The sequence below is a fragment of the Tamandua tetradactyla genome, chromosome 5 (genome assembly GCF_023851605.1).
Source record: "Tamandua tetradactyla isolate mTamTet1 chromosome 5, mTamTet1.pri, whole genome shotgun sequence".
Classification (NCBI taxonomy): domain Eukaryota; kingdom Metazoa; phylum Chordata; class Mammalia; order Pilosa; family Myrmecophagidae; genus Tamandua; species Tamandua tetradactyla.
This window is the reverse complement of record NC_135331.1, coordinates 138,291,794-138,304,685: the sequence shown is the minus strand read 5'-3', so window position 1 is coordinate 138,304,685 and position 12,892 is coordinate 138,291,794. Positions and strand designations below refer to the sequence as shown.

The 12,892-nt window shown below is 34.9% G+C and overlaps 1 protein-coding gene across 2 annotated transcripts in view; it reads right to left on the bottom strand.

Annotated features, from left to right (window-relative positions):
* The window catches only part of LOC143682774 (uncharacterized), a 105,815-nt gene that overhangs the window by 73,036 nt on the left and 19,887 nt on the right, over positions 1-12,892 (bottom strand). The window lies entirely within an intron of this gene.

Here is a 12,892-nt window from a genome sequence, read left to right as displayed (position 1 = left end):
CCCCACTTTAGAGATCTTAGTTGTGTTTTTTGGTTTTAAGCTTGTTTGAATTCATTCCTTTCAATGTTTCAGGAGGGCATGATATTTAACAAAAGGCAAGGAAAATGATGCTTAGCATTTTTTCCCCTAAATTGGAATGGGTAGTAGGGAATTGTGTTAAGAAGAGTGTTTTAACACTGTATGTCATTTCCCCTACATTTTAATTCAAGTAAACAACAGCTTTGCTTATCTGTCTGAACATTTTATTTGACATGAACTACGCTGCATTCCCTAGTAAATGGGAGAAGTCCAGCTGAACATCATGTCTCATTTGGTTATTGGTCATTTAGCAGCATGTTAAGTACATACTCTAGGATGGATTGTTCTCACGGTTGCAGATGATTTGTAGTACAGCTTGCAGAGTTTCCAGACTCAATTTAATAGAATAACTTTTATATCTTCCTCTCTTGGAAAGTTAATGTTGACTTTCGTGGCATAGTTAGCTATTTGTCTCAATACCCATTCTTTCTTTCTTCCTTAGAAATTGGAATTCCAGTTTTTTAACTGGACATATTTGTTTCCTGATAAAAGATTCCATCTCCCTGCCTCCTTTGAATCTGGTTATGGCCATATGATTAGTATTTAATCAGTGTGAGATAAGCAGAAATTTTGCCTCTGAATTCCTGGAAGTTTCATTAAAGGAATGGTTGATTTCTTCTTGCCCATCTCTTTATCCACAACCTGGAGAGAGGAAATGATTGGAGCTCCAGCCTATCACTTAGTCTATGAGAATGAAGGTCACACTTTCAGTATGTTGGAAATGAGCACTAGAAGGGGCTTGTCTCGTATCTTCTCTTTCATGAGAGATGAATAGACTTATATTTGTTAGAGCCAACAAACAAATTGAGCTAGGTTTTTCCTATTATGTGCAAACATTCTTAACTAGATGGCAGAATTTTCTACTGGAATTAGACTTCTGCAATAATTACAACTAAAATGTGACAGTGGCATAGTAGTGACAGTTGGGTAATGGGTAGTTCATACCCTAGAGTCTTGGAAAGCCACTGCTATGTAATGGTAAAACATTTGGTCAAGCTCTCCATTTGGTAGACTTGGAATACCATCTATGGACTAAAGTTAGATGAACTCAGAATGTGAGAGTGTCTTGGTCGCGACTTGATGTTCTTCGGAAACTTTTAAGATAGAAACTGCGGCTGAATTTAGATAGTCTTCAAGCAGAAATAGAAAGGCAGATTTTTCCTTTTCTACAAGAGGAATTCTCTACCCATGGTTAAAACTGTCTTGACTGGGAGTCCCATAATTTGAACCCTTGCAGAGGTGAGGAAATGAACTGTTCCTGTGTCAAAAATGAAGTAGAAATGCTAAAACTGAAGCCTTAGCAGGAGGTAAGCCTGTGGTCCCTTTAAAACTCCTTGACTAGTTAATGGAGTTAAACCTCTGGGAAAAGGTTAAATTAAAGGTATAATTTTTATTCAGCAAATATTTATTGTGCTATAGAAACAGAAAATAAAACAAGAAACCATAACAAAAAATAAACAAACAGGATAAGGGAGGTTAGGAATAAACAAGATAAATAAGACATTCAGAGTAATACTCATTGCAAATGTCACTCATTGCAAAGGTGACATTTATTCCAAGGCTTGCAAGGTTGAGGGAGCGGCCCTGTGGTTCTGCTCTGGGCAAAGAGTATTTCAGGCAGAGGGAGTGGCCAGTGGGAAAGGCTAGGAGGTATGCCAGGTGTGTTTGTGGAATCACAGGGAGGCCAGCCTGGATGGAGTGAATAAAGTCAGAGAATGAGTGGGAGAGAAACAGTCCACTTGCAGGCCACTGTGATGATTTTGCTTTTTGCTCAGCTTGGGAGCCTTTGGAGAGTTACAGCAGAGAAATGAACTGATAGGACATGTTTTATAAGAAACTCTTGAGCTGTTTTCATTGTAGTCAGTAGAGGGATAAGAATAAAGAAGCAGAAGATTAGGACTGCCTATCCAAATTCATTTTTTCTTGAGGACATGAGCCAGTGGTCATTCATGTGAGATAAATCAGAATTAGTAGAAAATAAGTAGAACATGGAGACCAGAAATTAAAAGACAGGAATCTTCAGATTGAAAAATTCTATGTGGGCAAGGCCTTTGCTTATGGTTGTCCACAGAACTGAGTGAAAACAGTAGGTTGGATGTCCTTTGGACTTTTGAGGGAGTGAGATTCCCTAAAAAACCTGGAGCCTGGCCTGTAGCTGCGTGGGGCTTAATATTTTTAATACCTTTCCCCCCTAATTCTGCATTAACAGAAATAAGCTGAAAAGCTGGGTTACTTTTTGGAGTGGTTTGATGGCTAATTCCCACAGCTCCAAGCGCATTTCACTTGCTAGTCTTTGTCTGAGTTATCCTTGTATGTAAAACAAAGATACTAATAGATCCTACTCAAAGTGTTGTTGTGGTTTAAAACTTTGTAATTCTTTATTTTCTTTAGCAAAGTCAACAAATGGATGACACATATTCTATCCTTCCAAGATTGCACAGATATTTCTAATACTTCCTGCATGTTTTCTGATGAGCCCAGATACAGAGTCAGAATTCTTTTCAACATGGTATCTTAGGCAGTGAAAATTAGGGAGGGCATGAGGATTGGAAAATATTTTCATAAGCTAATACACAAATTTTTAATTTGACATGCAAGACTTCAAGCTTCTTATTTCTCTGAAAGTTTCTCTATTGCTGTTCCTTTCTTTATTTTCTCCTCTTCCTTTTCTGCTTCTTAGACTTCTTTCTTTTCTCTCAACTTCTTTGTTCTCTCCCTAATAGGCACACATGAGCTTATTCTCTAATCACACTTAGTAACACATTCTTTAAACTAACGTGAACTTCCACATATGTAGCTTTGTGACTCCCACAACATCTAAAAGGATTTTCCTTTTTTATTCTCAAACTCTATCAAGAGCCAATGGAAATATTCTTTTCTCTATGAAGCTTCCTAAGATCTCTGACAGAAGTATCCGCTTCATCATCTGTTCTGTCCAGGCATACTGCACATCTTCTATTATATTATTACCGTAAGAATTACCATTTAGAATCTTATGTATGTATGTATGTGTAAACATATGTGTCTCCCAAATTAGGCTGTGGACAGGATGAGGTCAAGTGCCACATGATCATAATATCGGGCACAATAGATGATCAATAAACATTTGCTCATGATTGCCGAATGGATAACTTCTAGGTTTATCAATTGAAATTGGTTTGCAACATAGGACTTAAAACATGCAAAATGATTGTGACTTAAAAATGATAAAAGACTTTTTTTCACCTCGTTCTGTTATGAAAAGGAAGTCAGAGGTAAGATGTCCAGGATTTTAATAGCTCCATACATCATCAGAGACCCAGATGGCTTCATACTCTCTGCTTTGCGGCATGTAGGGTATTAACAAAATGACGACTGGGGCTCCATTCTTCCAAACTGTATTTCATGTCATCAGACAGAGGAAAAACAATACAAGGAAGCATATTCCACCTTTATAAGGAGTTATCTGATTCACACAACACTTTTGCTTGTATTTTATTAGCTTGAATTTAGTACATAACCAAATTGCAAGGTAAGTTGGGAGATCTAATTCTTTAGCATTGAAACAGTATGTCCATCTAAACACTGAGGTTCTGTTATTAGCCAAAAGGTGAGTTATCTGGCAACAACTGGAAGTCTTTAAATAAAAAGAGAGGTCAGAGAATGAATCCCTAAGGAACACCAACTTTTAAAATGTAAGTGTGTAGAGGAAGAAAATAAGTTAGTGAAATGGACTGAAGGAAACAGCTAGGAAGATAAGAGAATGGAGGGGTGGAAAATAATATCAAAACATCAGGGGATACAACAACTGAATAAAAGCCAACTTAGTTTGGTGCATAGGAGGCCATTGATGATATTCAAATGTTCATCCCTCTTAGCTAGTGTTGTCAGTGGAGAGCCTATCCAAATGCTGCAGGGACACTGGCTAAAACATTGAGCGGAAAGTAGGGAAAGGGAAGACAAAACTGATTAGCGGTGTTCTACACATATGCAGAATTTTAGTTGCCTGAATTCAGTTGCCTTTGCAATCTTGAATGTTTCTCAGGTACATTTGAGGCAAGATAAAGAAGTAGAATCCAGAAATAAACCTTATTTTGTGGTCTATTGAATTTCAATAAGATTGCCAAGACCATTCAATGGTGGAAAGAAAAATTTTTGCACCAAATTGTACTAGGACAACTAGATAACCACATGCCAAAGAATGAAATTACCTCATACCATGTACAAAGACAAACACAAAATGGATCAGAGACTAGATGTGAGAGTTAAAACTACAAAAACTCCTAGAAGAAAATATGGTAATATAGTCTTTATAACCTCAGATTAGGTAACAGTTGTTTAGATATGACATCAAAAGCACAAGCAGCAAAAGAAAAAAATGGATAAGTTGGACATCATCAAAATTTAAAGATGCACTTCTGAACATACTATTAAGAAAACGAAAAGACAATCTATAAAGTAAGTGGAAATATTGGTAAATTAATATCTAATAAGGGACTTATATCTAACATTATATATAAAGAACCCCTACAGGTTAATAATAAAAAAGCAAAATAATCTAGCTTATCAACAAACGAGTAAAAAATAAATAATAGGGGTAACAAATGTTAAAATAAACTTAGATTGAAATGCTAGTGATCAATGAAAGGGAAGGGTAAGGCGTATGATATGTATGAATTTTTTTCTGTTGGCTTTTTACGTCTTTTTCTGAATTGATGCAAATGTTCTAAGAAATGATCATGATGATGAACATGCAACTATGTGATGATATTGTGAATTACTGAGTATATATGTAGAACGGAATGATCATATGTTAAGAATGTTTATGTTTGTCATATTTTTTAAAAATTCAAAAATTAACAAAAAATTTAAAAAATAAAAATAACTCAATTTAAAAATGATCAATGGCTTTGAACAGACATTTCTCAAAAACTATATATACAAATGGCTAATAATTACATGGCCAAAAGATATTCAACATAGTTAGTCATTAAAGAAATGAAAGTAAAAATCACAATAAGAGACTACCTCACACTCACTAGGATGCTATAATAAAAAAGACAAATTGGAACCCTCATGTATTGGTGATGATAATGGAAAAGTGGTTCTGCCCTGTTGCAGAACACCCTGGCAGATCCTCAAATGTTTAAACATAGAGTTATAATGTGATGCAGCAATTCCATTCCTAGGCATATACCTGAGAGAAATGAAAATATATGTTCACATCAACATTCCACACAAATGTTCATAGCAGCATGATTCATAGTAGCCAAAAAATGGAAGCAACCCAAATGGCCATCAAATGATGAATGGATAAATAAAATGTGTTATAGCCATACAATGGTATACTGTTCATGAAAATGAATGGCATACTGATACATGGTACAACATGGATGCGTTTTTAGAACATTTCTCCAAACAAAAGAAACCAGACACAAAAGGCCACATATTGTACTATTCCATTTTTATGAAATGTCCAGAATGAGCAAATTCATAAGTAGCCAGTGAATGGGGGGAGTGGGGAATGGCAAGAGGCAGCTAACAGGTATGGGGTTCATTTGGAGTGCTTAAAATGTTCTGGAATTACATAGTTGTTGCTGGACAATTCAGTGATTATATTAAAAACTCTGAATTGTAAACTTTAAAGAAGAGTGAATTTAATGTTATGTGAATTACATTTCAATAAGTTGTTACATAAACAAAACATAGAAGGGTAGAGAGTCCAGACTGTGTTTAACTGTTGCCATTGATTGACACACATTTGACTGATTATTAAAGTAAGTGACTTCACTAGTGCAAGGAACCTGCTGTCATGAGCTTCAATGTTTGGATCTTCTTTACATCCTTTCGGTGGTGATGACAGAATTTTACCCATTATCAGCATGCTGTGTCACTATTACACTTATTTCCCCCAGCTCCCTCATCCCATTGGCACCCAGAACAGCGATTTGATTAGGTCTGGAGAAGCCCCAGAATGCCTATCTCTACTTAGCCTCACAGTTTCCTTCTTCAACACCTCTTTCTGCCTAACATTTCCTTTTTAGTGAGGAAGATGGTGCTAAGGTGTGAAATACATTATATGAGTAGCTGGGTTGAATGTGCGGCTGCCTGCATGAGTTTCTCATTTCAACTCATAAATGAGGAGGGGCTTTAACAGGTTGCTGAACCCAGTGTTAATTGAATTGGAGTCGATATCCATTTAAACTGCATTTATAATCCCTTGTGCTTGAATGAAGTAAAAACGATTGTAGCAAAGCATTAAAATATTGATTCAATGAGCAAAGTTTCATTGTATTTATTATAACATCAGTGTAAGGTTGCTCAACCCTAAATACTAGTCCACGCTGTATCCTAATAAAGTAGGCAACATTATTATTCTTGTTTTACGGATGAACGTAACTGAAGCTAAAAGAGGTTGGATAATTCACCCAACTTGTCACAGAATTATAAGTTGCAGAGCCCAGGGACTCTGATGTAGTCAGCATCCCTAACTATTGGGCTTCTGTGTGTCTTACACAATCTTTTACACACGTGCCTCTCAGGCTTTCTTCCGGTAATTTATGTTTGCCAGTCATAGTAATATATTGCTTATATCATTATTATAGTAAATATTTCTGCTATGTGGCAGGCACCAAATAGTAGGAACTTTATATAATTACAAGGTAATGGGGAAGTAGAAAAATCTTTAACTTTGGAATCTGAATTCAAAACAAATGTACAACTTTTATTAAACTGGAGGTGGCAGAGACTACAATATTCCAAAACTTTATTTTTCTTCATTTGAATACACAGAAGGCTTTATTTCCCAGACTCCCTGGTGTTAACTGTGGTCATGTGATTGAGTGTTAATGAATAGAATCTGGATTCCAGAGCTAGTTTATACAAATCTTCCATGTACTTTTCTGTCCTCTTTTCCCTTCCCAGTTGACAGGGATAGCACCTGTAAAGGTAGTCTTAATAGCCACAGTTTGAAGTTAGTGTAGCTATTGACAATCTAAAATTGTGAATGACTGTTAAGAGGAGTTGGCTCACCTTTCTTAAATGAACAGGGCTGTAGTATAAACACATAATAAATGTCTATTTTGTTAAACTGTTGAAACGTTGGGGTATATTTGTTATTGCAGCATTGCATCCTAACTAATACATTGTTGTTTTCTGAATTGCGTATTTTCTAATTATTAAGAGTGAATGCATAAATAAATGTGAGGAGCTGGAGGATGTCAGGTAAGCATTCTTGAGTCCTTGGTATTGGTAGAATATATGATTGCAAATCCTCACAACCCCCCTGAAGTGAAAATTGACTCAAGGACACATACTAAATGTATACTTTCTATTACTCCAAGCTGCCTCAAATCATGACAACTTACTTTTGCAAATGGAAGGAGGTAGAGGAGGAAACCCACAAAAGTCAGGTCTGTTGCTGTCTCCATAAGTGAATGCGTGGATTGGTGAATTCCATAAGGTTTTAGTCTTCCTAGTCAAAGAGTTTAAAGGTTTAAGGCCATTTTCAGATGATTTCTTTCTCTTTTAATAGAAATAGTTTCTCTTTACCTTCAGATATTGGCCATCTTTCTAAATTCCATCAGTGCCTACAGTAAATGTCTAGTAAATGTCTGTGGGCACTGATGGAATTTACTTCCCTCATTTTTATTTTATAGGTTTACTATCCAAAGCACTAAATCTACAACAATTTTTGCTGACAGATACACTGCAACAATTAAGATATAAAGAATTTCCTTAAGTAATTGAAATAATTTATTTGTATGTAAAAGAAGACACTTATCTAATTGAAAGTTTTTCCAGTTATCTTCTAAGTCTTATACAGTATAATATAAACAGCTTATTAGTATGAGGGTGTCCTTCATCATATTATGTGAAACTTTAATATATATATATATACACATAGACTAAAACAAAACAAAAAATTATATTGCAAATTTTTTAAGAGTTAGGAAAATTCATTTCTGTGTTTAGGGTAGCTATTGATTGTCATGGTACTGTGCCAGTAATTAATATATGAGGATTTCCTTCTTAGCAGATGGAATAAGTGGAGTGAATTGGCAGAGCTACAGTAGAAAATGAGTCTGTTCTTAATTTAAACTGAAATATTGGGACTATGGTGACAAACCCCAGGCTCTGTCCAATTTGAACATCATTTGGATTTGATTTTAGTTTGTGACATGCAAGCTGATTTCTTGCTTTGATTTCAAATTGGCAGTTGCAGATGCTTTAAGCACTGTTTGTTCTATTAAATGATGAATCCCCTTTTTTCTTTATCTCCCCAAATCAGTATAGATATTTATTGGGAATTTCGATCTGAAGAAATTCTTCAAGGCATAATCTAAACCCACTTAGCCAAACATGCGAGATCTCTTACAACATGTAAAAGTTTTCTTTATGTACAAAGCACTGGAGAGTGTTACACAGCACCTGCATTCATGGTCAGAACTGTTATTCGCTTATTTTTAGCCTTGCTCTCCGTGTACTTGAAGTTCTTATCCATAAATCATTTTTATGAAACGAATAAACAACTCCTTTCATTGATGAAGTAAAAACTGACTGCCCTGGTTACATTATAGCTAAGAGTAACATATTGATAGAGAGTCCTGCAAAAAGGAAATGAATGCGGGTTTGTGCCTGAGAAGGAGAGAGCTCATTAAAGCAAAAGTCAAATTAGATTTGGAATCATGACAAAGAGCAAAAGTCAGGTTTAGTGAGACTTAAGTCTATTGACATTTGATTAGTAGTTATTTAAGAAGGGCGCTAATGAATTTTCATCAGGAATTCTGGACAGTGATTGACTATTGATGAACATGAATAAACTGCTTAAATATTTACTAGCAATCATCAAAGCTAAGGAAATGGCCTGATGAAAATAGAATTAGAGAAGCTAATTTTTGCCTGATATTTAATGTGAGAAATTTATTTTGTAGTAATCATCACACCATAACTGTTTAGTGCTTAGTAAACATCCCCTTTGTTATATATAATAAAAGGAATTTGAGATTAGGATCTACAGAATATAATAAAAGACAGAGTTCATGAAAGCTCTAAAATAGCCAAATAAAAGCTCCCAATAAATTTCCTATAGAAAAAAAAACAATTAAACAATTTTTACCCATATAGAGATAGTGAGTGAACAACATTAAATGAATGATCATAATGCATTTGTCTTGGCAAGTTTAGTCATTTCGATAAGCATCAATTAAATAGTCATAATTGGATATTTGATTCCTGTAGGCCAAACATCTGGATTACTGGCTGAAAATTTAACTGAGATACTTAAACTGAAAGGTATTTTTCTGAACCCTGAATAGATCTAATATTTTATATTGTTTTCTTATTTTAGATTATACTGTGCCTTCGATTTGAAATACATTCAAAGCATTTTTCAAACTTGATATTTACTGAATTGCATATGATCTAATAACTAAAAATAGGATCTCTTAAATAATGATGAGATCTCAGAAATTAAGAAAAAACATGTAATATCTTTTAATGTAGAATAAGAGCTATATACTGACCTCGAACTACATGTTGTTGAAGCTTGCAAATAACAAAATAACAATTCTCTAAAATTGGATATTTTACCTGCAAATTTACAAATGTAAACATCATTTTCATATTAAGATCTTAGTAGGGTCACTGATCACAGAGCCATCAGATTTATGAATTTTTTCCACTTACGCATATGTTCCAATAAAGTTAAACTTGTTGAAGTTCCATGATCAGTGTCAGATTTATTCACAAAACTTCCTTTTGTACAAACACTTCCTGTAGTACCTCCTAATTCTACCCTGGAGATCCATAAACTTATTCTATGGTTGTTGACTTTCCACTGATTCCATTTCTCTGTGTTTTTCAAGCCATCTCAGCTGTAGTGGGCAGGCTTTGCTCATAAAGCCCTTTTCCTTAAAGATTAGTTCCGCTTTCATACACCCTTATTAATTCTATCCCTTTATTTCTTCTCCTACTTTAGTCCTTTTGAATGCAGCCCATCCAATCTTAAAAGTATTAGAAGCATTTTCCTAGCTCATTAAAGATCATTATCATTATTTTTGCATATATGCTAGCTAGAAAAATCTATTAGTATACCACAAGGAAGTCAAATCATTTTGGAGGATTAGGAAGCATAAATGCAATCTGTGAAACAGAAATATCAATCTGGATACTTCCGAAAGCAAATCATAGTGGTAAGCTCTAGCAATCAAACCTCACATTGGCACCCATCAGCAATCCCACTGTTTCTGAGTTTCCAATTAAGAAAAAAGTGTAAAAAATGAAAAGCCAGCCATATTCTCAAGACAGAAGAGGTTAAGTGTGAAAATAGATGAAAGCTCAGGTCTGATCTTAAGAATGGGATTCATTGTTGGGGGGGTAACCTAGAACTACCTCAAGCTCTGGTTGCAGCCCTCTTTTTAACTCTTTCTCATCCATGTTACCTGAATGTCATTTTCCCATGACTCCATAATTTGTAGAACTCCACTTGCTCTCTACTGTCCTCTTTGTTTCTAGGGAGCCCTTTACATAATTAGGCTTAACAATTTCAGCTTCTGGAGACATACACTTTCCCAGGTAGACTATTCCCTATGAGATAGTTCTATTAGACAGTACTTCACCCTGAGTTCTCATAGTTATCTCTGTATCTTGCTCCTTCTGCCCTCATTTCTGGCTTCTGAAGCAACTCAGAATCCATTCAATAACTCTTCAGAATGAGAGCCCTTCACAAATGTGAAGCTGTCCTTTCTGCTCACTTCTATTCCAAAATCAAACCCTCTAGTCCTATAAAACAATCCACATAAACGGGATTCTTGTCAGATCTTTATGCAGGTTTATCTGGATTACTGGCTGAAAATTTAACTGAGATACTTATACTGAAAGGTATTTTTCTGAACCCTGAATGGATCTAATATCTTATACTGTTTTCTTATATTAGGTTATACTGTGCCTTCAATTTGAAACAAATTCAAAGCAGTTTTCAAACTATATATTTACTGAATTGCATATGATCTAACAACTAAAAATAGGATCTCTTAAATAATGATGAGATCTCAGAAATTAAGAAAAAACATGCACTATCTTTTAATTTTAATAAGCCTCTTCTGGATGTATCACTTTACCAAAGTACCTTTACAGTGGAGGTGCCCAGAACTAAATCCAAAATTCAAAATATAATCTAATTTTATCTAGACATATACTACTATAAAGTAGTAACTGCTGGGACACATCAGCTTTTCTAGCAGGCTTACAATTCTTTTGGATCTGTTAAATTTCAGATCGACAAATGTTTTTATATGAAACATATCTTTTTATATAAAAATATTTTCAAGTCATATTTTCCCATAAACTCACTGCATTTTTGTGTAGTTTTTTAAATTGTATATTTAAATGTACAGTAAGATAGGGAAACAAGATTGTTAAGAGCTGTAACCCTAAACATCTAGAAGCTTGGTCAGAGTATGTAAAGAGTGACAAGAAACCTTGCTTGTTATAGGTAGAAGATTGAGAAAAAGAGCAAGAACCCAGAATTCCATGTAATTAAATCAGACATAATGTAAGTCTGAAATATGAGATAGAAATATGAGTTGCTAGGGAACATTGTGGCAAAGGAACATTTTTTTAAAGTAATTTTATTGAGATATATGCACACATCATACAGTCCATCCAAAGTATACGATCAGTGGTTCAAAGTATTATTATATAGTTGGGCATTCATCACCATGATCATTTTTAAGACATTTGTATTACTGCAGAAAAAGAAATGAGTAGAAAAAAGAAAACTCAAGAGGTAGCTAAATTAGTTACAGTATTAACTGTAACTTAACTGTAACTAAGACAGTGCAGTATTGTTATAAATAAATAATAAATAAATATGATATATCTATATATATCTATATCTATATCTATATCTATCTATCTATCTATCTATCTATCTATCTATCTATCTATCTATCTATCTATATATATATATATATATCAGTGTAACAGAACACAACATCCAGAAGTAGATCCATTATATAGGGGTAACTGACTTTTTTTTAAATATATATATATAGTTTTACAATCATTATCAAAGATCAGTGCTACTGGATTATAGTTCAACAATTTCAGATATTTCCTCTGGCTATTCTAAAACATTAAGACACTAAAAAGAAATAGCTATATATTGAGTCAGTAGTCACAGGCATCTGTTACATCCTAATTTCTGTTATACCTCCTCCTTCTCATCTAATTTTCTCCTCAGTCTTCGGAGAAAAATAAACTTCCTAAGAAAAACTTTTATATAGACATAGAGCCTAGAGCACTCCCTAGAAGTTTTAGGAATACTGTTGGTTGGGGCTTGGCATACTGTGGTATTTTGTGGTATTTGGCTGAAGCTTGCATAAGAGTAACCTCCAGCATAACCTCTCTACTCTTTTTGAAATCTTTTAGCCACTGCAACTTTATTTTGGTCCATTTCTTTTGCACCTTTTGGTCAAGAAGGCATTCTCTACCCCATGGTGCTTAGGTCCAGGTTCATCCCTGAGAGGCATATCTCACACTGCCAGGGAGGCTTGTACCCCTAGGGGTCATGTCCCATGTGGGAGTGGGATGTGACTTTATTTGTAGAGTTTGTATAAAGAGAGAGGCCACCTCTGAGCAACAAAAGAGGCTCTCTGTAGTTGATTCTTAGGCATAATTACAAGCAGGCCTAGCTTTGCCATTACAGAAATAAGGGCGGTCTCAAGATCAAGGGCTTGGCTTATTAAGCTGGGAGTCCCTAATGCTTGAGAGGGTATCAGGAATTCCTGAGGTGGGGAAGTTTAATAGTTTCCCAATCCCTCAAGGGGACTTT